This window comes from Balaenoptera physalus (genome assembly GCF_965194825.1).
Source record: "Balaenoptera physalus genome assembly, chromosome: 5".
NCBI classification, from domain to species: Eukaryota; Metazoa; Chordata; class Mammalia; order Artiodactyla; family Balaenopteridae; genus Balaenoptera; species Balaenoptera physalus.
Window position 1 is genome coordinate 141,830,209 of NC_138884.1, and position 26,574 is coordinate 141,856,782.

The following is a 26,574-nucleotide window of genomic DNA, read 5'->3' on the forward strand; positions in this document are numbered from 1 at the left end:
ATGTTATGGCTAAAAGGGAGAAAGAATAAATAAAAAAATACTTGAATATGCAAGATAAGGGAACTGTTTAAAAGTTTGTTGTGAGGGGGATAAGAAGAGGGGGAATTGGAGGAAGGAGGTCAGAAGGTACAAAAGTACAGTTATAAGACAAATAAGGGGAGACCTTCACGATGGCAGAGGAGTAAGACATGGAGGTCACCTTCCTCCCCACAAATACATCAAAAATACATCTACATGTGGGACAACTCCTACAGAACACTCACAGAACTCTGGCAGAAGACCTTATACTTCCCAAAAGGCAAGAAACTCCCCACGTACCTGGGTAGGGCCAAAGAAAAAAGAAAAACAGAGACAAAAGAATAGGGATGGGGCCTGCACCTTGGGGAGGGAGCTGTGAAGGAGGAAAAGTTTCCACACACTAGGTAGGAAGCCCCTTCACTGGCAGAGACGGGGGGGTGGGCGGGCGGGAAGCTTCGGCCCCACAGAGGAGAGCACAGCAACTGGGGTGCAGAGATTCCCGCACAGAGGATTGGTACCGACCAGCACTCACCAGACTGAGAGGCTTGTCTGCTCACCTGCTGGGGCAGACAGCGGCTGGGAGCTGAGGCTCAGGCTTCAGAGGTCAGATCCCAGGGAGAGGACTGGGGTTGGCTGTGTGAAAACAGCCTGAAGGGGGCTAGTGTGCCACAGCTAGCCAGGAGGGAGCCCAGAAAAAAGTCTAGAACTGCCTAAGAAGCAAGAGACCGTTGTTTCACGGTGCACGAGGAGAGGGGCTTCAGAGCACCTCCTAAACGAGCTCCAGAGATGGGTGTGAGCCGCGGCTATCAGGGCAGACCCCAGAGAAGGGCATGAAACACTAAGGCTGCTGCTGCAGCCACCAAGAAGCCTGTGTGCAAGCCCAGGTCACTATCCACACCTCCCCTTCTGGGAGCCTGTGCAGCCCACTACTGCCAGGGTCCCGTGATCCAGGGACAACTTCCCTGGGAGAACACACGGCACACCTCAGGCTGGTGCAACGTCATGCCAGCCTCTGCCGCCACAGGCTCGCCCTGCATTCCATACCCCTCCCTCCCCTCGGCCTGAGGGAGCCACAGCCCCCTAAGAAGCTGCTCCTTTAACCCTGTCCTGTCTGAGCGAAGAACAGATGGCCTCAGGCGACCTACACGCAGAGGTGGGGCCAAATCCAAAGCTGAACCCCAGGAGCTGTGTGAACAAAGAAGAGAAATGGAAATTTCTCCCAGCAGCCTCAGGAGCAGGGGATTAAATCTCCACAATCAACTTGATGTACCCTGCATCTGTGGAATACCTGAATAGACAACGAATCATCCCAGAATCGAGGAAGTGGACTTCGGGAGCAACTGTAGACTTGGGGTTTCCTTTCAGTATTTAATTTGTTTCTGGTTTTATGTTTATCGTAGTTTAGTGTTTAGAGCTTATTATCATTGGTAGATTTGTTTATTGATTTGGTTACTCTCTTCCTTTTTTAATTTTATGTGTGTGTGTGTGTGTGTGTGTGTGTATATATATATATATATATATATTTCTTTTTCCCTTTTTGTGAGTGTCCACATGTATGAGTCTTTGTGTGATTTTGTCTGTAGAGCTTTGCTTTTACCTTTTGTCCTAGGGTTCTGTCTGTCCGTTTTTGGTTTTTCTTCTAGTATAGTTTTTAGCACTTGTTATCATTGGTGGATTTGTTTTTTGGTTTGGTTGCTCTCTTCTTTCTTACTTTCTTTTTTTTTCAATTACTTTTTTACTTTTTTATTTTTAATATAGTTTTTAAATTTTAATAACTTTATTTTATTCTTTCTTTCTTTGTTTCTTTCCTTCTTTCTTTCTTTCTTTTTTTCTCCCTTTTCTTCTGAGCCATGTGGCTCACAGGGTCTTGGTACTCTGGCCAGGTGTCAGGCCAGAGCCTCTGAGGTGGGAGAGCCGAGTTCAGGACATTGGTCCACCACAGACCTCCCATTCCCATGTAATATCAAATGACGAAAGCTCTCTCACAGATCTATATCTCAACACTAACCCAGCTCCACTCAGCGACCAGCAGGCTCCAGTGCTGGACACCCTATGCCAAACAACTAGCTAGACAGAAACACAGCCCCACCCATTAGCAGAGAGGCTGCCTAAAATCACAATAAGGTCAAAGACACCCCAAAACACACAACTGGATACAGTCCTGTCCACCAGAAAGACAAGATCCAGCCTCATCCACAAGAACACAGGCACCAGTCCCCTCCACCAGGAAGCCTACACAAGCCACTGAACCAACCTTACCCACTGGAGACAAAACACCAAAAACAATGGAAACCATGAACCTGCAGCCTGTGAAAAGGAGACCCCAAATGCAGTAAGTTAAGCAAAATGAGAAGACAGAGAAACACACAGCAGATGAAGGAGCAAGGTAAAAACCCACCAGACCAAAGAAATGAAGAGGAAATAGGCAGTCTACCTGAATAACAATTCAGAGTAATGATAGTAAAGATGATCCAAAATCTTGGAACCAGAATGAAGAAAATACAAGAAACGTTTAACAAGGACCTACAAGAACTAAAGAGTAAACGAACAATGATGAACAACACAATAAATGAAATGTAAAGTTCTCTAGAAGAAACCAATAGCAGAATAAGTGAGGCAGAAGAACGGATAAGTGACCTGGAAGATAAAATAATGGAAATAACTACCACATAGCAGAATAAAGAAAAAAGAATGAAAAGAATTGAGGACAGTCCCAGAGACCTCTGGGACAACAGTAAATGCACGAACATTCGAATTATAGGGGTCCCAGAAGAGGAATAGAAAAAGAAAGGGACTGAGAAAATATTTGAAGACAGTATAGTTGAAAACTTCCCTAATATGGGAAAGGAAATCGTCAAACAAGTCCAGAAAGCGCAGAGTCCCATACAGGATAAATCCAAGGAGAAACATACCAAGACACATATTAATCAAACTATCAAATATTAAATACAAAGAAAAAATATTAAAAGCAGCAAGGGAAAAGCAACAAATAACATACAAGGGAAACTCCATAAGGTTAAGAGCTGATCTTTCAGCAGAAACTCTGCAAGCCATAAGGGAGTGGCAGGACATATTTAAAATGATGAAAGGGAAAAACCTACAACCAAGATTACTACACGCAGCAATGATCTCATTCAGATTTGATGGAGAAATTAAAACCTTTACAAACAAGCATAACTTAAGAGAATTCAGCACCACCAAACCAGCTTTACAACAAATGCTAAAGGAACTTCTTTAGGCAGGAAACACAAGAGAAGGAAAAGACCTACAATAACAAATCCAAAACAAGTAAGAAAATGGTAATAGGAACATACATATCAATAATTACCTTAAATGTAAATGGATTAAATTCTCCAACCAAAAGACATAGACTGGCTGAATGGATGAAAAAACAAGACCCGTATATATGCTGTCTACAAGAGACCCACTTCAGACCTAGGGACACATACAGACTGAAAGGGAAGGGATGGAAAAAGATATTCCATGCAAATGGAAATCAAAAGAAAGCTGGAGTAGCAATTCTCATAACAGACAAATAGATTTTGAAGTAAAGACTATTACAAGAGACAAAGACACTGCATAATGATCAAGGAATCAATCCAAGAGGAAGATATAACAATTGTAAATATTAATGCACCCAACATAGGAGCACCTCAATACACGTCAAATGCTAACAGCCATTAAAGGGGAAATCGACAGTAACACAATCACAGTAGGGGACTTTAACACCCCACTTTCACCAATGGACAGATCATCCAAAATGAAAATAAATAAGGAAACACAAGCTTTAAAGGATACATTAAACAAGATGGGGTTGATTGATATTTATAGAACATTCTATCTAAAAACAACAGAATACACTTTCTTCTCAAGTGCTCATGGAACATTCTCCAGGATAGATCATACTTTGGATCACAAATCAAGCCTTGGTAATTTAAGAAAATTGAAATTGTATCAAGTGTATTTTCTGACCACAACCTATGAGATGAGATATCAGTTAGAGGAAAAAAAACTGTAAGAAAATACAAACACATGGAGGCCAAACAATACACTACTAAATAACCAAGAGATCACTGAAAAAACCAAAGAGGAAATCAAAAAATACCTAGAAACAAATGACAAGGAAAACACAGTGACCCAAAACGTATGGGATGCAGCAAAAGCAGTTATAAGAGCAAAGTTTATAAGCAATACAATCCTACCTCAAGAAACAAGAAACATCTGAAATAATCAACCTAACCTTACACCTAAAGCAATTAGAGAAAGAGGAATAAAAATCTCCCTAAGTTAGCAGAAGGAAAGAAATCATAAAGATAAGATTAGAAATAAATGAAAAGAAGAAAACAATAGCAAAGATCAGTAAAACTAAAAGCTGGTTCTTTGAGAAGATAAACAAAATTGATTAACCATTAGCCAGACTCATCAAGAAAAAAAGGGAGAAGATTCAAATCAATAGAACGAGAAATGAAAAAGGAGAAGTAACAACTGACACTGCAGAAATACAAAGGATCATGAGAGATTACTCCAATCAACTACATACCAAAAAATGGAGAACCTGGAAGTAATGGACAAATTCTTAGGAAAGCACAGCCATCTGAGACTGAACCAGGAAGAAATAGAAAATATGAACAGACCAATCACAAGCACTGAAATTGAGACTGTGATTAAAATCTTCCAACAAACAAAAGCCCAGGACCAGATGGCTTCACAGGTGAATTCTATCAAACAATTAGAGAAGAGTTAACACCTATCCTTCTCAAACTCTTCCAAAATATAGCAGATTCAGGAACACTCCCAAACTCATTCTACGAGGCCACCATCACCCTGATACTGAAACCAGACAAAGATGTCACAAAGAAAACTACAGGCCAATGTCACTGATGAATATAGATGCAAAAATCCTCAAGAAAATACTAGCATACAGAATCCAACAGCTCATTAAAAGGGTCATACACCATGATCAAGTGGGGATTATGCCAGGAATGCAAGGATTCTTCAGTATATGCAAATCAATCAGTGTGATAAACCACATTAACAAATTGAAGGAGAAAAACCATATGATCATCTCAATAGATGCAGAAAAAGCTTTCAACAAAATTCAACACCCATTTATGATAAAAACTCTCCCGAAAGTAGGCATAGAGGGAACTTACCTCAACAAAATAAAGGCCATTTATGACAAACCCACAGCCAACATTGTTCTCAATTGTGAAAAACTGAAACCATTTCCACTAAGATCAGGAACAAGACAAGGCTGCCCACTCTCACCACTATTATTCAACATAGTTTTGTAAGTTTTAGCCAAAGCAATCAGAGAAGAAAAAGAAATAAAAGGAATCCAAATCAGAAAAGAGGAAGTAAAACTGTCACTGTGTGCAGATGACGTGATACTATACATAGAGAACCTAAAGATGCTACCAGAAAACTACTAGAGCTAATTAATGAATTTGGTAAAATAGCAGGATACAAAACTAATGCACAGAAACCTCTTGCATTCCTATACACTAGTGATGAAAAATCGAAAGAGAATTTAAGAAAACACTCCCATTTACCATTGCAACCAAAAGATTAAAATACCTAGGAATAAACCTACATATGGAGACAAAAGACCTGTATGCAGAAAACTATAAGACAGTGATGAAAGAAATTAAAGATGATACAAACAGATGGAGAGATATACCATGTTCTTGGATTGGAAGAATCAACATTGTGAAAATGACTATTCTACCCAAAGCAATCTACAGATTCAGTGAAATCCGTTTCAAACTACCAATGGCATATTTCACAGAACTAGAACAAAAAATTTCACAATTTGTATGGAAACACAAAAGACCCCAAATAGCCAAAGCAGTCTTGAGAAAGAAAAACAGAGCTGGAGGAATCAGGCTCCCTGACTTCAGGCTATACTACAAAGCCACAGGAATCAAGACAGTATGGTACTGGCACAAAAACAGAAATATAGATCAATGGAACAGGATCGAAAGCCCAGAGATAAACCCACGCACCTATGGTCACCTTATCTTTGATAAAGGAGGACAATATACAATGGAGAAAAGACAGCTTCTTCTGTAAGTGGTGGTGGGAAAACTGGACAACTACACATAAAAGAATGAAATTAGAACACTCCCTAACACCATACACAAAAATAAACTCAAAATGGATTAAAGACCTAAATGTAAGGCCAGACACTATAAAACTCTTAGAGTAAAACATAGGCAGAGCACTCTATGACATAAATTACAGTAAGATCCTTTTTGACCCACCTCCTAGAGAAATGGAAATGAAAACAAAAATACACAAATCGGACGTAATGAAACTTAAAAGCTTTTGCACAGCAAAGGAAAACATAAACAAGTTAAGACAACCCTCAGAATGGGAGAAAATATTTGCAAATGAAGCAACTGACAAAGGATTAATCTCCAAAATTTACAAGCAGCTCATGCAACTCAATATCAAAAAAACAACCCAATCCAGAAATGGGCAGAAGACCTAAACAGACATTTCTCCAAAGAAGATATACAGATTGCCAACAAATACATGAAAGGATGCTCAGCATCACTAATCATTAGAGAAATGCAAGTCAAAACTACAATGAGGTATCACTTCACACCAGTCAGAATGGTCATCATCAAAAAATCTACAAACAATGCTGGAGAGGATGTGGAGAAAAGTGAACCTTCTTGCACTGTTGGTGGGAATGTAAGTGGATACAGCCGCTATGGAGAACAGTATGGAGGTTCCTTAATTAAAAATAGAACTACCATACGACCCATCAGTCCCACTGTTGGGCATGTACCCTGGGAATACCATAATTCAAAAAGAGTCATGTACCACAATTTTCATTGCAGCTCTATTTACAATAGCCAGGACATGGAAGCAACCTAAGTGTCCATCGACAGATAGATGGATCAAGAAGATGTGGCACGTATACACAATGGAATATTACTCAGCCATAAAACAGAAACAAAATTGAGTTATTTGTAGTGAGGTGGATAGACCTAGAGTTTGTCATACAGAGTGAAGTAAGTCAGAAAAAGAAAAACAGTGTGCTAATACATATATATGGAATCTAAAAAAAAAAAAAAAATGGTTCTGAAGATCCTAGTGGCAGGACAGGAATAAAGACGCAGACAGAGAATGGACTTGAGGACATGGGGAGGGAGAAGGGTAAGTTGGGACGAAGTGAGAGAGTAGTATGGACATATATGCACTACCAAATGTAAATAGCTAGTGGGAAGTAGCTGCATAGCACAGGGAGAATAACTCGGTACTTTGTGTCCACCTAAAGGGTTGGGATAGGGAGGGTGGGAGGAGGATGCAAGAGGGAGAAGATATTGGGATATAAGTATATCTATAGCTAATTCACTTTGTTATACAGCAGCAACTAACCCAACATTGTAAAGCAATTATATTCCAATAAAGATGTTTAAAAAAAAAAGAAAAAATCAAATAAGTACCAGGGATGTAATGTACAACATGACTACTGTAGCCAACACTGCTGTATGATATATAAGAAAGTTAAGAGAGTAAATTCTAAGAGTTCTCATCACAAGGAGAAAATATTTTTCCTTTATTCTTTTCTTCTCTTTTTATTGTATCTATATGAGAAGACGGATGTTAGCTGAATCTACTATGGTAATTATTTCACAGTATATACAAATCAAACCATCATGTTCTGTGTCTTAAACTGATGTAGAGATGTATGTCAATTATTTCTCAATAAAACCGGGAAAAAAATACATGCTATTTACTTCATTAGAATCGATCTTGCTACAGGCATATGAATCTGTCATTTGAAACATGGTTTAACGTTCATTTAAGTTGTATGGTCTTATACAAGTAAATTCAAAAGTTACTAGTGTTCTGGGAATTGATTAATGGATATGATAAATGATCTATATGTCTTAGACTGAAGAAGTCTTAATTGAAGAGTAAAATTATTTGCATGTAGGGGAATTTTATGTCTTTTCTTTGTTATTATGAAAGATGTCATAAGCTATTTGCATGCTCCTGTTCTCAGATTGAGCAAGGAAAATAAAACAAATAAGTACTGTAATTTGAATGACTTTAGAAGTTGTTGTTGCATAGTCAGATTAAACCTTAAAAGATAGTAAGAATTAATTTTCATATTAATTTCTAGTATGAGAGAATATATTTACACATTTTAACAGCCAAAAAGCTATAAAAATACATTCAAGTTATTTAATCACTTGATTAGGAGGTTACAAATATCATTAAGATATGATCACTTGATTTAGACTTGAATTCTAAATTGAAATCATACCAAATTTTTATACAATATTGAAACATTCCAGAGGATTTCAGATCATATATGTATTGGAGTTTTTGAAGAGTACACATTTTGCTGTGGGAGACTAACATGAAAAAGATAATTAAATACAAATTTATAACGTCTAAAAGCATTTCTTGTTACCAGTTTATAAGAATTCTCCTCTTGGTCTGCTTTTTGTTTATCAGTAATTTAATTTGGCACATGGTTCATTGAAGGAATATTGACAAATTGAATACAATATATTATAGTCTTTTGACTAAATAAAGGTTTATAAAAGCATTTGATGGGAGTACTTCCAGCCTGAATATAGTGGTATAAAATCAGAATTTCTCTCCATTTTGTAGAGAAAAGAAAACGGAAAAACAAATATCAGAACCATTAAAATCTAGATTCCCCCAAAGAGGTTTATGGCTACCAAAAGTAGTAGAGATTAATTATGGAGCATGTGAAAGAAACTAGAGCTAAGACACAGAATAAAGCCTATGCAGATGATTCATATATGGAAGAACCATTATACAGATGACCCTTGAATAATATGAGTTTGAACTGGGTGGGTCCACTTATACATGAGTTGTCTTCAATGGTAAATACTACAGTACTACAGGAACTGGGGTTGATGAACTTGTGCATGTGGAGTCACTGATATGGAGGAACCTTGGATATGAAGGAACTGCTCTCTAGAGGGGAGACTATAAATTATACAGATTTTCAACTGCACAGAGCATTGGTGGTCCTAACCCCCACATTGTTCAACTATAATTATAATTAAAGATGAGTGGCATACCATGAACTAAAAAACCCTAAATTCTTTGTTTGCAGCAGCAGGAATGTGGATATGCCAGTCTATGGCAAGGGCTTCTCTAGACCCAGAGTGCAAGACGCAGTGGAGGGAAGTCAAGTATCACTGAGCTTTGTATTAGTATTCTCCCTCTCCACCCCTCGTCATCTCCTTTGCTTCCGGGGAGGCTGACCCTTTTTTCTGAATCAACAAAACATTTTGCCTTCCATAATGTTTGGCTAATGGGAGGAAATAATAGAACCTCTAATGGAAGGAAGAGAGGGAGGCTGGGCATTTATTATACCAGCTTTTTCCCTAACAGACTACTTTAATCTGATAAAGGTTGCAGTTTTTGTGGGGAAGCCCATTTCCACACAGCTCCTTCTTCCTTCAGGCACAAAGGTAATTTTGCTAGTCCTAGGTTGTCTTAGCTACTCTTTTTGATTCCCCTAAACAATGCCACACCCTTGTAAATATTTTCTTCATACATATTCCATCTTTTCCTACTCAACCTTCAGTGATTCTGTAATTTATACCAGACGTAGTTTTGAACATAGATCCTAAAAAGGGATTTAGGAATTGAGATACTCACATATTTGAGGAGTTCTGGATCTTTGAAAAATGGGATTGAAACATTGGGGTGGACCAGATAGGGCTGAGAATCCCCAGTTATCTCTGAATACTACTTGTTGAGAAAAACATATCCTGTGCCCCATCTGAGTTTTTCCATGCATAAATACATTCTAATGACTTTAACTGGTGTTGTCTCACAAAGAGATGTCAGTTGCCCTTAATGCATACTCATTGTATTTTAGCTACTATAAAAATCAAATTTTGGCATAGCCTAGATAGAAAACAATGTAACTGGTCCAGAAGAAGATGTCTGTATTTTGAAAGAGTTGCAAAACCTTAACAATTTATGGTTGCAGGTGGCCAGGGAACATGTAGAAGAGTGGATGTTAAGATAATTAGACTAACAAAGAGGAGGCAATGTCTTGTCTAATGATGTGGAATTTAATGTGTCGGCTTAAAAAATTGTGAGTGATATTAATAGTGTTTAGACTGATTAATTGAATCTGGATTCAACAATAAGGGTCCAATTTATGCTCAGGAATCTTCTATTCAACTGTATTCCACAGTAGGGTCTGAAATACCTTCCCTTCAAGAGTAGAAATACTGAAGAAACTGAGAAATGCGTTAGGGGAAGGGACGTGGGAAATGTACCATCATCTCTGAAAATCTCTAAGTTTATTTTTGCTCTTTCTAGGCAAGAGATGATTAGGGGAGACATTGCAAATGGAATTAGGCTCCCTTCTTTCAATGGGAATAATGAGCATTCTGAACCGTAGGGGCCAGTTGGTAGCACTTAACCTTCAGAGAGCCCAGTAGACTAAATGGTGGTTGAAATTACCATAACCAGGCCACAGGGACAGGTTAGTAATCCGAATGTTTTGATCAGTGGAGAATTGTGGAGAAGGCTAATTGATTACAGGCTTTTTAGGATTGGAACAGATGGAGAACCTATAAAGATGCTGTTTGGAATATATAATTAGAAAAATTCTAGGTCTGGTGGGACGAATTCTGAGTCAACTCAACATACCCACAAGCACACACATACACACACACACATACACACACGCATCCTCAATAAATTAGGAATACATGAGTACATTCTCCATAGTGAAAACAACAACAAAGTTATCTATATCCATGTCACCTAAAAAGCCAGTGTTGTTTTACTGAGCAGATACAAGCATTATCCTTACAAGAATGTACACTGTCAGCCAGTTAAGTAATATTATTCTGAAATTATAGCCAATATATTTAGAACAGAGAAAGAAATGAAAAAATATGAAACATGGATAGGAAGAAGATTTTTTTAAACTTCTACAGAAGATATGGTACTATACCCAGGAAACTGAAGGAATTGTACCAATTTCTATTACAAAATAAGAGAATATAAAAAATGATAGGACAAAAAGTAATATAGTCGCTAACTTCATATGCACAACAGCAGTAATAGAGGAAAAAATTTTATTTCAAAAGCAACAGAAATACTATATATCAAAGAATAAATTCAAAATGAATATTAAACCTACCTGAATATATTCTTAAGGAGCATACAAGTATCTTTGAACACATGGAAAGGCATCTGATGGACATTCAAAATAAAAAATATTTTATTTTTCTTTAATTCACACATTTAGGGTGATGTCAATAAAAATATCAGCAGGAGATTTTTTGTTGTTGTTTTTTAATAAGAAATAGATGATCTAATTCCAGATTCACATGGAAAGATAACTAAGCAACAGTGACCATGAATATTTTTAAAAGAAGAGAAATGATAGAAACCTAGGCTTACTTGATATTAAATCATAGTACAAAATTAGCATAGTTAATAAAGCGTGATGTTGATGTACTAATAAGCTTACATATCATGAAAACAATGGATATTAAAGAAAATATACACTTGATAATTAAATATATAATAAAGATAACATCTCAACTTATTTTGGGAGATGGATTATTCAATAAATAATGTTGGAAAATCTGGGTAACCACATAGGGAAAGCATCATTTTGGAACTTTTATCCAAAATTACAACAGGACATGATACATTCCAAACAAATCAAAGACATCTCAAAATTCTGAAGCAATACAAATGGTGGAAGAACACTTGGAAAACTTGACTCATAAAGTAGGGAAAATGTGTCTCAATGTGAAACTTAAATATCAGACATTATAAAGGAAATGATTGATACTTTTGCTATACAAAATAAAAAATTATGAGAAAATCTTAAAGTAAAAAAAAAACTTGGGAAAATATATTTGCAGCTCATCTGAAAGCGCTTAATTATTTGCTATATGGCCCTACTAATGGATAGGAAGATCAACAATTATATTTTAAACAATTTATGAACAAGGTGAATGAACAAGATTCTTAAGGATAAAAAGAAGATAAATCTCTCTCAAAATTGTTAAAGGTTACACATAAATACTATTTTAAAATTAAGATTGGCAAAAATTCAAGTTTGCTAACCACTGTGTTGGCAAAGTTATTAGGTAAACACATACTCTTAAAAATTGTAGATGAATACACAAATTGATAAAATACTTCGGGCAATTTTTAAATCATTTTCAAAAATTTTAAATACACATACTCTCTAATTCTAAAATTCTTTTTCTCTGAATTTATCCTATAGATATTGTCCATGAATTAGAGAAGGACTATAGAATTTTATTCACTCAGTGATTTTTTTTTTTAATAATCACAAAATATTGAACCTAACTTTAATATCCATTAATAGGGGGGACACAATGATCATATATTATTGTCTATGCAGGCTTTAAAAGTAGGTAGTTTAGAAATAATAATGACATTTTATTTTGAATATTATCAATATATTATATATATATGTACACAAAATATCAACATAGTAAGCACATATCAATATGGTGGGTAATAAACTACCATACCACAAACATTCCTGGCTTAAAATAACAATTTTATTTTGCTCCCACTTTTTTGGGTTCAGGTATTTGGAAAAGATTTGCTGAGCTGCGTGCCTTGGAATCTTCTCCCTCTAGGGTTTCCCCAGAGTAAGCCAGCTGACTGCTGAATGACCTTTTCTGAACTAAATCCAGAAATTCGTTACATATATGTCACTAAAATCTGGAAGGAGTTTCAAAGTATTTGCAGACATGTTTTAAAATTGTCACATACTGTATGTAATAAAATGGAAATCTCTTCTACCTTTATTAAGTGAAAAGAACAAGGTAGAAAGCATAGATATATAGCACAATATCCCTATGTTTAAAGGGGGAACATATACATGCATATGTTTCTATATGCAAAATTTATCTGTAGAACTGGAGAAATTAATAACAATTGATGCCTTTGGGAATGGATGGAATGGCTAAGAGACAAGTTTGGAAAGATTGTTTTACAACCATGAAACCACTAAGCAGATTAAGATGTAGATTATTTCTGTCACCTCCTAAGGTTATGTTCCTTCCCAGATCACTGCTTTCCCCTTGCTCCCCATACCGTAGAGGCATCCACGGTTTTGATTTATTTCCCTCTAGCTGCTATACCTGATTTAGACATTCGTGTACATGGACTCATACAATGTGACTTTTGATCAGCACAGTGGTTTTGATTCATCCATGTCATTTCATGTATCAGTTGTTTGTTTCTGTTACTGACTAGAAATGCATTTGTATAAATATACCACCATGTTTTTAGCCATCCTCCTGTTGTTGGATAGTTAGGATATTTTCAAATTTTTGACATTATAGGTAAAGTTGTTTTAAATATTCTAATTCAATTGCATCTGTGTACATATGTTTTCAGTTCTGTGGGAAAATACTAAAGAGTGGAATTGCTGTGATATTAAAGTTAGGTTCAATATTTCATGATTTTTAAAAAGTGTCATTCATTTTCTAAAAAATTATGCCATGCTATCAATTATGCCTCCTATCAACAGTTTACAAGAATTCCAATGAAGAGTATTTTGAAGTTATTAGAATTTAAGAAAAATATTTGACCACTCTAATACCACATTCTCATTATCTGTATAACAGAAGTAGTACTACACATTAGTATTTCTAACATAAATTGAAATTGTTTCTTTCCTTTTCTTCTTTGTTTATTTCCTTCATTTCCTCCTGCCATCTGGGTAAAAATAGACTACAAATTATATAAGCTTATTTGTCTGATTTGTTTATTTCTTGCAGGTGAAAATGATTAAGTAATATAAAGTAGAAAGGCTTTTGAGTCTTTAAGAATTACTGGTGAGCCTGTTAAAATGAGTATTTCCAGGCCACTGGGAATTATAGACTAGCTGTAAGCACAGAGACAGCTCAAATAATCTATTTTTGCACTTTCAGATACACTGTTTAAGAATATAATCATTTACAAATTTCAATCTAATAATCGAATGACGTTTGAACCTACATTTGAGTTTATAATTAGAAAATTTTTGAAATTGTTAAGAATAGACATTGTGCATAATTTAGAAATAGTAAGAAAAAGCCTTTATTTCCTGTTTGACATAGAATAGTTCTGTTAATTCTAAAATATCACAGAACTTTTTAAGATCACACTCATTTACAGGCATTCATTTAAAATTAGGCTGGAGCTAATGAACAGAATTAACACAAAGGAACATTGCATTATGTTCCTAGCTTCTTCGGTATTTAATACATATCAATCTTTAATAGCAGGTATACAATTAATCTAATTAATAAGTTATTGGATAAGTAAAGCCTGTGTTTTTTTAGGAACCAACCTTATAATAGTTGATTTTGATGAAGTTTAGGGTGGTATTAAAAGTTAAAATGAAAGTAGGGGGATTTTTTCTTTCCCTCCCAGCTGAACATGTACTCAAAAAATAGAACCAGATCTGAGACACGAGAAAAACTTCTTAATGAATTGAATTTGGATTGCATGCTTGTGGCTCTCTAAGTCTTATAAAACTAACACATATATATGGAATCTAAAAAACAAAACAAAAAAATGGTCATGAAGAACCTAGGGGCAAGACGGGAATAAAGATGCAGACGTACTAGAGAATGGACTTGATGATACGGGGAGGGGGAAGGGTAAGCTGGGACAAAGTGAGAGAGTGGCATGGACATATGTACACTACCAAATGTAAAATAGATAGCTAGTGGGAAGCAGCCGCATAGCACAGGGAGATCAGCTCGGTGCTTTGTGACCACCTAGAGGGGTGGGATAGGGAGGGTGGGAGGGAGGGAGACGCAAGAGGGAAAAGATATGGGGATATATGTATATGTATAACTGATTCACTTTGTTATAAAGCAGAAACTAACACAGCATTGTAAAGCAATTATACTCCAATAAAGATGTTAAAAAAAAAAAACAACTAACTTTGAAATCAAGATTTTTTAAACTTACATGTCATTCTTTAGAAACAGTTATTGCATACCTTTATAATACTCGTCTACATGATTGAAAAAGTTACAGGCTGAGCTTTGACATGAGGGATAGTGAAAGAAAATGTTTTAGGGACAAGGCACACTGCACATCTCATGTCTTGGGGAATCCTTATTGTTTAGCAAATTTGCTAACAATTGCTGACCTTTTCCTAATTATTCAGAGAGTAAGACTTGTGGAGGGGGTTCAGGAAGAAATCATAATGGTTAAAATATTGTTCAAGTAAGAGGCAAAAACTGCCAAGATCATATACCCTGGCATATGATTATTGATTATTAGATACGTGCTGGAAAGGAGGAAGGAAAGAATAAAGTCAGGCTAAGTTTTGGATTAAAAAAATTGTTTCAACCTGAAAACTTTGACAAATTTTAAAAATATATAGGAACTTTTTCTTTCCTTTAAATTTATTGATATCTTAAGAACCTTCGGCATCTAAAGTATATTTCTTATGGATCAAGTTTTTCTAAAACATAAAATAAAAAATATTGGTACTCCTTCTATAAGTTTAGAGTTAAGGAGCCTTTCAAACATGATGCATAGTTAGATACCATAAAAAATGAGATCAAAATTTTGTCCATAAACTGCTAATCTTTGCTTAAAAATATCATAAGAAATCAAGAAAATTAAAAATTATATGATGGAAAGAAAGTTAATTTCAGAGAAAAATTAATTAAAATTAACCCTAACCATAAAAATTATATTTTTAAAACTGCAAAGTAAAAGAATAATGAAATATCATCTTAGAGTTTTCAAAGTTTAGGAATTCAGGGATTTTCTTATACTGTTAATGGGAGTGGAAATTGATACAGTCATCCTGAAAGGCAACTTGCCAATATCTATCCTAATTTTAATGGACATGTCTTTTGATTGAAGGATGCCATACATACCACAAAAGTGTATTTTCACCATGGGATTACTAGTAAATGCAAAAAATTAGGAATAACAGAAATGTATATTTATAAATCTAGTTAAATAAATATACCAAAAACACATAAATGAGTAGTTGTTTATTGAACAGCATTTGATTTACTTTAAACATTTCTTTACTGTAGACATATGCTAAAAATTATAAAATTTTGAAAAATCTTCTGCATAAACCTTGTTGAACTACTTTGTTCCTTTTCTCAAATAATGTTTTCAATTGATTACTGAAGTTTAGCAAGTATTTCCCAAAGCTAAATGATATGGTTGGCACTGTGTCTCAAGAGGTTGTGTCATTTCATAACTTCTTGATATATATTTAATGTCTGTCAATAACATTTGCACGGTTCTGCTATGCAGACATATTTTCCTACATAATTATTTTGAAAATATGCATATACTTAGATGATAATCAGTTTCCATTGCAAAGAATATCAAGGTTGTATAATTAAAAAGAATAAAATATTCAAGTATTGCATATAAATATTCTCATTATAATTTGAAGTATTTTATGAAGCCTTAATTACCACATTTTCCAGTTGCATTACTGAATATATATTAAAACTGTTTTGTTTAGAACATGTAAAAATTTTAAAATTCACCATATATTTAATTCATTCAAACGAATGCTATGTGAATGTATTTGTATACACAACGTAAACTAATTTTAATGCCTGATTCATAGTCGTAAAAGTATGGCCTTACTATATATGATCTGTTGTTACATGTTTTAAAATGTGTGAACAAATAAAATGTAGTTTTATAAATTGTTTCCAAAACTTTAATGTTTTAGATTTAGATGTCACAAATTTGTGTAAAATTGTAACTGAAACTGGACATAGTTTAGATTGAAAGACATAATGAGGTTAGAAGTGTAAGGTATAAGTTTATTAGTATATTATTATGGGAGGATTTAGATTCTGATTTGTATCTTCATGTAAAATTACTGAGTTAACTTGGGAAACAAACATGTTTTAACTTAAATAATTTGAATTTTTCAGTCAAAAGCTTTCTTTGGATTTAATTAATTATCTGTATAAATGAATTAATTTTCACCCATGTACTACTAGCTTTAAAAGAGTAAACAGAATTGTTGAAAATATTTCTATTTAAACATTGATAAAACCTTTCACATTACATATTGCCTACATGATGGGATAAACCTGGTTTGCAGAGGGACAGAAATAAGCATAGAGGTAGCAAGCATATTTTAATAGTATAATTCAACCCTATGAAACATTTAGTTCCACAATTCTCAAAGACATTGAGTAGTGTGGCATAAAGTTGTTAGCTAAATTTACCTATCAGCATACATCAAAATTGATGCATTGGTATGCCCCATGGCTTCTTTATTTCTTTCTGATGGAGGGTACTTTGAATAATGAAAAAAAGTGATTATGATAATCTAACCCTCTTCTAACTAAGAAATAAGGAAGGGTCACAGAAAAGCAAACTCTTAACTTTCTTTTTCCCTTCCTCAGTTTCCTTCCGTGTCTTTGATAAGACAGATACATAGCTGTCTATACTTCTTAGAATGACCTTTGGTGATTTCACATGAATAACCACAGTCGTATCACAATTTATGATTTATTTTTAGTAGAATACTATGATTCAAACCAGTACTACTGAGCAACAGCTAGAAATGAAGACCACATTAAGATTTTGAAACAGCACATCATTTAGAAATCTATCACAAGATATAGTGCCCAACAGACAAATGTATAAATTAATTTAGACAAGTGGAAATTTTTCAGTTGGCATAGATTATCTATCCCATTTTGGTGGCAAACACTTTTAACCAGACAAAATATTTGAGACTATATTATCATATCTCATACTATGATTATTATTCATTCTCAGGGAATTGGATATATTCAATTCTAGCTACAGTACAATCACAGCATTCTAACTAGAAAGCCTTTTAAATGAGTGGCTCACATGTGTAATGATATTTATATCTTCTCTTACGGTACTTACAGTACCCTTTCTAAGTGACAAATGCAGACTTTCATCAGTCAATAGAATTCCTTTGGCCAAATAATAGTAACAACTTCATTTGGCAATCTGGAATATTGTTTCCCTTTCACTGGCTTCTGACTGTAACAGATATATTCAGGCTGATGCATCATTCTGGGGCAGACAGAATTCACTTGCCATCTAAACAACCACAGGCTCTCCTGGATGTCAAGGCCTAGCTTTAATAACTGGTGCTTATTTAATTCACACAATGCAGCTCTCTAACTGATTGGCAGCTTAAAATCTTCCAGATCTGCCACCTGTTATCTTTCAGATGAGAGTAGAAGTTAACACCTTAACACTGTGCAGCTACAGCAGAGCATGAAGGCCATAAATACACCTCTTTAAATGGGTACAGTATATCTGCTTCTTCCAATTTTATATGGGAAACCAATTTCACATCATTCATCTGTTTTTATTCCTTTGAAAAATGTGGTTAGCTAATGTGGCTTACTATTTCTAATACTCCAGGCATGTACTTTTCCAGTAACTTGAATCTAGGCTAGAGTGCAACTTTTTTTTTCCCTTCTAGCAGATATGTTTGGTGCAATTGAAAAAGGAAATAAGGGAGAGTAAAAGATTCAGCCTCTGGTCCTGTTCTCTCATTTCAGTTTTACTTTATCTATACTTCGTAAACAATTGTTGGCATTTTTTTAAGGTCAGAGTGGTTATTTAAGCTAACAATCCAGTGTTTCTCATGACATTGATAAAGGAATTTGCTTTTACTAACACAGCTGCCTTTGGATACTCTCCCTTGGAAACTGATTTCATTAGGTGGTATTTTTTCATGTCATCAAAAAACAATTTACAGATGAATATGCAGTTTTTTGAGTTACTGCAACTGTTTCTTAAACTCTTACTACATCCCAAGCAGTGTCCTGCACACTTTATAAATAAACGAATGGGACCTAATGAAACTTAAAAGCTTTTGCACAACAAAGGAAACTACAAACAAGATGAAAAGACAACCCTCAGAAGGGGAGAAAATATTTGCAAACGAATCAATGGACAAAGGATTAATCTCCAAAATATATAAACAGCTCATGCAGCTCAATATTAAAAAAAAAAAACAACCCAATCCAAAAATGGACAGAAGACCCAAATAGACATTTCTCCAAAGAAGACATACAGATGGCCAAGAAGCACATGAAAAGTTGCTCAACATCACAACTTATTAGAGAACCGCAAATCAAAACTACAGTGAGGTATCACCTCACACCAGTTAGAAAGGGCATCATCAGAAAATCTACAAACAACAAATGCTGGAGAGGGTGTGGAGAAAAGGGAACCCTCTTGCACTGTTGGTGGGAATGTAAAGTGATACAGCCACTATGGAGGACAGTATGGAGGTTCCTTAAAAAACTAAAAATAGAACTACCATATGACCCAGCAATCCCACTACTGGGCATATACCCTGAGAAACCCATAATTCAGAAAGAGTCAGGTACCACAACGTTCACTGCAGCTCTATTTACAATAGCCAGGACATGGAAGCAACGTAAGTGTCTATCGACAGATGAATGGATAAAAAAGATGTGGTACATATATACAATGGAATATTACTCAGGCATAAAAAGAAACAAAATTGAGTTATTTGTAGAGACATGGATGGATCTAGAGACTGTCATACAGAGTGAAGTAAGTCAGAAAGAGAAAAACAAATGTCATATATAAACGCATGTATGTGGAACCTAGAAAAATGGTACAGATGAACTGGTTTGCAGGGCAGAAATTGAGACACAGATGTAGAGAACAAACGTATGGACACTAAGGGGGAAAAGTGGCTGGGGGGTGGTGGTGTGATGAATTGGGAGATTAGGATTGACATATATACACTAATACGTATAAAATGAATAACTGATAAGAATCTGCTGTATAAAAATTCAAAGAAAAATTGTGCTAAAAAAATACATATTTTTAAAAATATGTATGCTGAGGTATGCATTATTTTCCCATGTGTAAGTTAAGTGATATACTGAAGGTCACATAATAAGTAAGAGACTGGTATTTGACTCAATGCCTTTTTTTTTAATTATGAAAATATTTTTCTCCCTATCTAATAACATGAATTAGAAGAGGTATTTATTACATACCCTTTAATACATTTTTAGGAACTGTTGTAATCAATCAGACAATGTCAGTTGCAGGGCATATATCATGATGATACTATGAAGGAAGTGGAAATTATCAATAACTCTCAAAGAAAGTGAATTTACCTTAATATATGTATTGAACTATATTTATTGGAAATCAAAGTGCTCGTGTAGGACTGTGGTAGTTGTTACTGAGGGAGTGGTTTAATAGGGCGATTCAGAGAAGCCTGCTGATAAACTTTAAACATCATTGTCCATGTGTGTAGGTATGTGTGCATTACCCTTGTTTAACTTAAGTCTTCAGCAGTCAAAATAATGGAAAGGAGTGAGAATGCCAGAATTTAGGAGACTTAGTAAACAAACGTGTATTAATTTGGTACAGTGTAGGATAAAGTTATGGGAAGACCATTTTAAGATTTTTTTCTAGGCAATGCCAAAGGTAAAACTAACCAGATTGCGCAGAGAATGATCAAGATCAAAAAACAAAATGCCTTGCCCAGACAAGGGACTGCCACTTATAGCTTATTGTTTAGAGGGCTGGAACTGCATATCTCCATCTCTGGAAGTTATCCCAAGGCTTAGGGTATGCAATGAGGTAGCACTGCACCTACAGGGGCATCAGCAGTAGTTGAAATCAAGAGGACTAGGTTTCTGGTGTGTGAGGTGGTAGGTGGTGAGGCACAAAGCTAGCAGATTTCAACTGTGCAGGACATTTTTCATTAAGAAACGCTTTGGTTTACAGAGGAAGCTGGATGTTTGTGAGCTCTTTTCCTTTTTCAAATTTTCATTAAAATATATTGATTAACTTTTAGCTAACTTAGTTTTACTTTCACTAAAGAAATTTCTTTCATCTACCTTGTAAATGATAACTCTATGCTTTCACTGTAAAAATCTTACTCTTACTGATCTTTTGAAGTTCATAGTTTTTGAAGACTCAAACTATTTCATTTCCTATAATCCACATTGGCAAGATGACAGCAATACAGGTGGAACTCAAATTGCATTTTCCTGTTAAACTCTTCTCTCAAGTCTCAGAACTATCTGAGACAGGCCAGATTTTGGCCTGTCTACACAACAAAATGGAGAGAACTATTATTGATCACTTCACTTCAGAGTCTGTTGGATGAATGGGAATCCAGTGTCTTCTGCAAACACTGTTTTGCCCTGGACCCACCCAGGTTCCATTTCCATAAAGTCCCTGAGTAAGGGGAAACTACTCTCTTGCTTTTGAAAAGAGACATGGTTTTCAAAACCCTTCTCTCCTTGCATCTTCTGTTGATTGTTTTTTGTAGTTCTACCCAGAATATTAAAGGCCTATTAATTTATATGTTTTCATGCAAAATTAAAAATGCTAAATTTAGCCACCTTTAATTGAACTATACAGACTGTATACTGAATTCATCAATCAGCCAAACCCAAATCATTATTTCCAAAATTGCCACCCTTTAAGTGTCTTGTATTATTTAGCCTCCTCCCGACACCCACACCTGGTTGAACTAGGCCATGTGATTTCTGTGGGACCTCTCTTTGTACTGAATCCTGTGTTTGCACAGTGCTAAGATAGATTCCTAGATATACAGAACAGGAGGGGAAACAGTTTCATCTAACAAAATTGTCAAACGACACCGTGGAAAAGTTAATTGTAAATGGCTAGAAATTAAATGGACTAATATTTACTTGTACAATTTAGTGGCTTTTGATATAAATTTGCTGTGGTTCTTTAATGTCAATGAATACCTCCAAATTAGTCATTCCCCAAACAAAACTCATTACTACATTTCATAGGAGAACAAAATTCTATTTGTATATAACACAGAAACAATGTGTTGTCAAAAGGATATTCTTCTCAATATAGCTTAATTCAGAGGTAATCAAATTTTGTCCTCTGAGTTCTTGTTATGACATATAATTCAAATGTAACAGTCTGAGGAGAGATATATTTTATTTTTTGTTTTTTTGTTTGTTTGTTTTAAGATACATTTTAATACAGAGTTACAAGGGTAACTCCCAACATGTAAGGAAGATGTACACTTCCCCATATGAAACATACAGATATTACTTTTCACATAATGATTTTATCCTGTTTTTACAACAAAGTTTTGATTAAAAGTTTTAACAAAAATGAGTTTTTGAGTCAATAAAATAAAATAAAATAATTGAAGTAATGCAATAAAAATGAGACAAGTAAAAGAAGTCTGATTAAATATGAGGTATACATTAAGTATAATTGCCTGAGAAGAATATCTCCTCTGAACATCCCGATAGTTGAGACAAACAAGTAAATAGTATTAATTCCTCAATTTTGATTGATTAAAAAGATGAAGCTATATGCACTTATATAGTGCATTAAAAGAATATATTTGTTTTGTTAAAAAGAATTCTATTTGACAAGAAATATTAATGAGCATGAGTTTTAATTGTTAATAAATATTTTATTAAGATGGTAAAATAATAATGCTTTTGAAATGTTTCAAGATAAATCCAAAATAATGTAGTTCAGGTGATTAACTTCAACTGTGTTACTGGAAATTTAACGAGATCCAGGGACTAGATGCTCTGTGAAGAGAGCATAATAGCTTTGTACACACAGTATCAGTAATAATGACTATAAAGTGGGTATGTAGTAGTTCCTTAATAGATATATTTTTGGATAAATAATAAATAATCTACATGAAGCATGACAAACTGATATTTTAATGAATTTTCCTCAAATAGTAAATATCTCATATGGAATTCTGACAATGATTGAATGTCAGATCCTTAAAGATTAAGATATTTGAGAGCAGATACTATTCATTAACTCCATGAAGCCAAGTAAAAATAAATAGATAAGTAACCTTAGTAAAAGTACACCATCATAATTTTAAATGAACTTTAATTTTTGGAATTTTTAGAATGTTTATTTTTGAGATTTATAGAAACATTGCAAGATATTGCAGTCAGTTGTCATATATACCTTGCACCAAATTTTCCCTATTGTTAATATCTTATATTGGTATGGTACATTTGTGGCAGTAAAGAATCAATTGATTCATTATCATCGGCTGAAGTCTATACTTTAGTCTTAGTTCCTTAGTTTTTATCTAATGTCCTTTTCTGTTGCAGCATGTCCCATCCAGGATACAGCATGACATTTAGTTGTCAGGTCTATGAAGGCTTCTCTTATCTGTGATAGTTTCTCAGACATTCCTGGTTTTTTAATGACCTTGACATTTATTGAGAATAGGTATTTTATCTAATGCTCTTCAATCGGGATTTGTCTGATGTTCTTCTCATGATTACACTGGGGTTGTGAATTTGGGGGAGGAAAGTCACAGAGGAAAAGTGCCATTTTCTTTACCTCATATCAAGGTCACATGCTATCACCAAGACTTATCACTATTGATGTTAACCTGGGTAACCTGGCTGAAATAGTTTGTCAGGTTTCTCCACAGTAAAATTACTCTTTATTCTTTCCCCCTTTCCATAATGTACTCTTTCTAAAGAAGTCACTATATGCAGTCCACACGTATGGAGTAGAGAGGTATGTGCTCCCATGCTAAGGGCACAGTATCTACATATGTATTTGGAATTCTGTTGCATGAGAGATTTATCTCTACCCTTCCATTATTTATTTATTTAATCTTTTATTTGTATCAAGGTGGAATCGTGGATGTTTATTTTATGCTTGGGTTATAATCCAGTTCTACTTTAATGATTTATTTGATCAAATTTTTTCCTGCTTTGGCTGTTGGGAGCTCTTTCTGTGGAATTCTCTGTTAAATTCTATATTACTTTTACACACCTCCATCACTGTGTGTGGTTTCTTTCACTCTCTCTCTCTCTGTCTCTCTCTTTTGAGCATTTCCTTACTTTCTGTCAACTATAAGCTACTCCAGGCTCATTTGTGTATCTCCTGCCCTGGTCCTAGAATTAGTCATTTCTCACAGGAGCCCTGGTTCTTTTTATTAAAGAGTGGAATCAGAAGCCAGGGTCTGGGTGCTGGGTGTGCTTGTTGCTATGAGGGTGTCATGATTTCTAGGCCCTCTCAACTAACAGAACAAGGAAATATATGTGTGAATACTAACCTATGTATACACAGAAATCCATAAATATCTCCATCTGTATACATCTGAACTTAAGTTAAATACGAGTTCATACTGTGGTCTTCAACTCTGTTTGATTACTGCATGGATTATTCTGGTTTCCCCCTTTTGCTTCTCTGTAGTCTCTCACTGCTGTAGTGAGAAATGTGGCTTTCCCCATCAGTCGTCCATTTACTTACTTTTCAATACCAATACAGGCATACATGTATAGCAATATCAGAATTCTTAATCCATTACCTCATGGGACACACCATTATCAGCTAGAGTATGGTGCTGATTGAAGTTTCTTTTGTTTTTAAATTCACTTACGTCATTCATTTCCAAAGTGCCTTTGGTCAACACATTTTCCCTTGTTCTCTTCAGTGAGGCCATTTCAGACATTTTCAATGCAGTTAGATTGTTTTGCCCTATTTTACATTCCTTCCTGGGATCCCTCAGCCTAATTATTTTTTAAATTTGCATACATTAAGGTTTACTCTTTGTACTATAAGGTTCTATTTATTTTGACAGATGGATAACATCATGTGCCCACAGATACAATAACATACAGGATAGAGTCACCACTCTAAAACATCCCCGCTGTTTCACCTATTCAAACATACTCTGACAACCACAAAACTCTGGGAACTATCAATCTTTTTAATGTCTCTGTAGTTTTGACTTTTCCAAATTTTTATTTAACTGGAATCATGTAATATGTAGCCTTTTCAGATTGGCTTCTTTCACTTAACAATATGCATTTACAGTTGATTCATGGGTTTTTTTTGTGGCTTAATAACTCATCTTTTATTATTCAATAATATTACGTTATATTGTTGTGCCGCAACTTGTTTATCCACGTATCTATTTATGGAGCTATTGGTGGCTTCCTTTTTAGAGATTATGAATAAAGCTGCTATAAATATTCATGTGTAGCTTTTTGTGTAGACGTAACATTTCAGATCAGTTGGGTAAGAATCTAGAATCTTGATTGCAAGATCATGTGACAAGATTACATTTAGCTTTATAAGAAGCAGCCAAATTGTCTTCCAAAGTCTTGCATTTTATATTTCCTCCAGCAATGAATTAGAGTTCCTGTTGCTCTGCATCCTTGCCAGAAATTTGTAATACCAGTATTTTTTTAACTTCAGTTATTGTAATAGTTGTGTAGTGGTATTTCATTATGGTTTTAATTCATACACAATTCCTTAGTAACATATAATGTGGAGCATCTTTTCATATTCTGTTTTCCATCTGTATATATTCTTTGGTGAGGTCTCTGACTGCTCTTTTGCCCATTTTTTAAATTGGGTTGCTTGTTTTCTTATTGCTGAGTTATAAAAGTTTTTTACATATTTTGGATCCAAGACGTTTCAAAAATATCTTTGGAAAATACCTTCTCCAAGTCTGTGGCTTTACTTTTGATTCTGATGACAGTCTATTTCACAGAGCATAAGTTTGTAATTTTAATGAAATTCAACTTACCAGTTTCTTCTTCCATATGGGTTGTACTTTTGGTGTTGTATCTAAAATCTCATTATCAAACTCAAGGTCATCTAGACTTTCTCCTATGTTTTCTACTAAGAGTTTTGCATTTTTGCATTTTAAACTTAGATCTATGATTAATTTTGAGATACTATTTGTGAGAGGCATAATGTTTGTTTGTAAGTTTATTCTGTGTTTTGAATATTGATGTCCAGTTCATCTGGTAGTATTTGTTGAAAAGACTGTCCTTTCTTTATTGAATTGCCTGTGCTCCTTTGTCAAAGATCAGCTGCCTATATTTGTGTTGTTTATTTATGAGCTCTTTTTTCTGTTCCAATGACCAATGTTTCAGTTGTTTCCCCAATGCCATGCCATCCTATATACAAACTCCTGAAATTGGTAATGCAAGCCTTCTAATTTTATTCTTCTTTAGTATCTTGTTGGCTATTTTGGGTTCTTTGCCTTTACAGTCAGCTTGTCAATATCCACAAATAAAAGAGTGCTGTGATTCTGATTGAGATGGTGCTGAATCTATAGATCAAGTTGGGAAAAATTCATATATAATAATTTCAAGTCTTCCAACCCATAGGCATGAAATATTTCACCAGTTCTTTACACCTTCTTTTTTCTTTCACTAGAATTTTGTAATTTTGTGTGTATTGATTCTGTATATATTTTGTTAGTTTCACACCTATGTATTTCATTATTTTTGGTGTTATTGTTTTTTTTTTAACTTCAGATTCCAGTTGTGCATTGCTTGAATATAGGAAAGCTATCAACTTTTTTAATATTAACCTTATATCCAACAACTTTGCAATACCTGCTTATTAGTTCCAGGAGATTTTTTTTGGTCAATTCTTTGGGATTTTTAAAATCATACTATCTATAAACAGAAAAGTTTTATTTCTTTATTTCCAATCTCTATATATTTTGTTTACTTTTCTTGT

The 26,574-nt window shown here is 34.7% G+C and overlaps 2 long non-coding RNA genes across 3 annotated transcripts in view; both read left to right on the forward strand.

Moving 5' to 3' along the window:
- Nucleotides 1–26,574, forward strand: part of LOC309661005 — a 471,219-nt gene that overhangs the window by 115,590 nt on the left and 329,055 nt on the right. The gene's annotated exons all lie outside the window — the stretch shown is intronic.
- LOC309661033 lies at nucleotides 1,525–19,088 on the forward strand. Its single transcript, XR_014263813.1, has 2 exons — nucleotides 1,525–18,220; nucleotides 18,267–19,088. It is a non-coding gene; the product is annotated as an uncharacterized lncRNA (long non-coding RNA).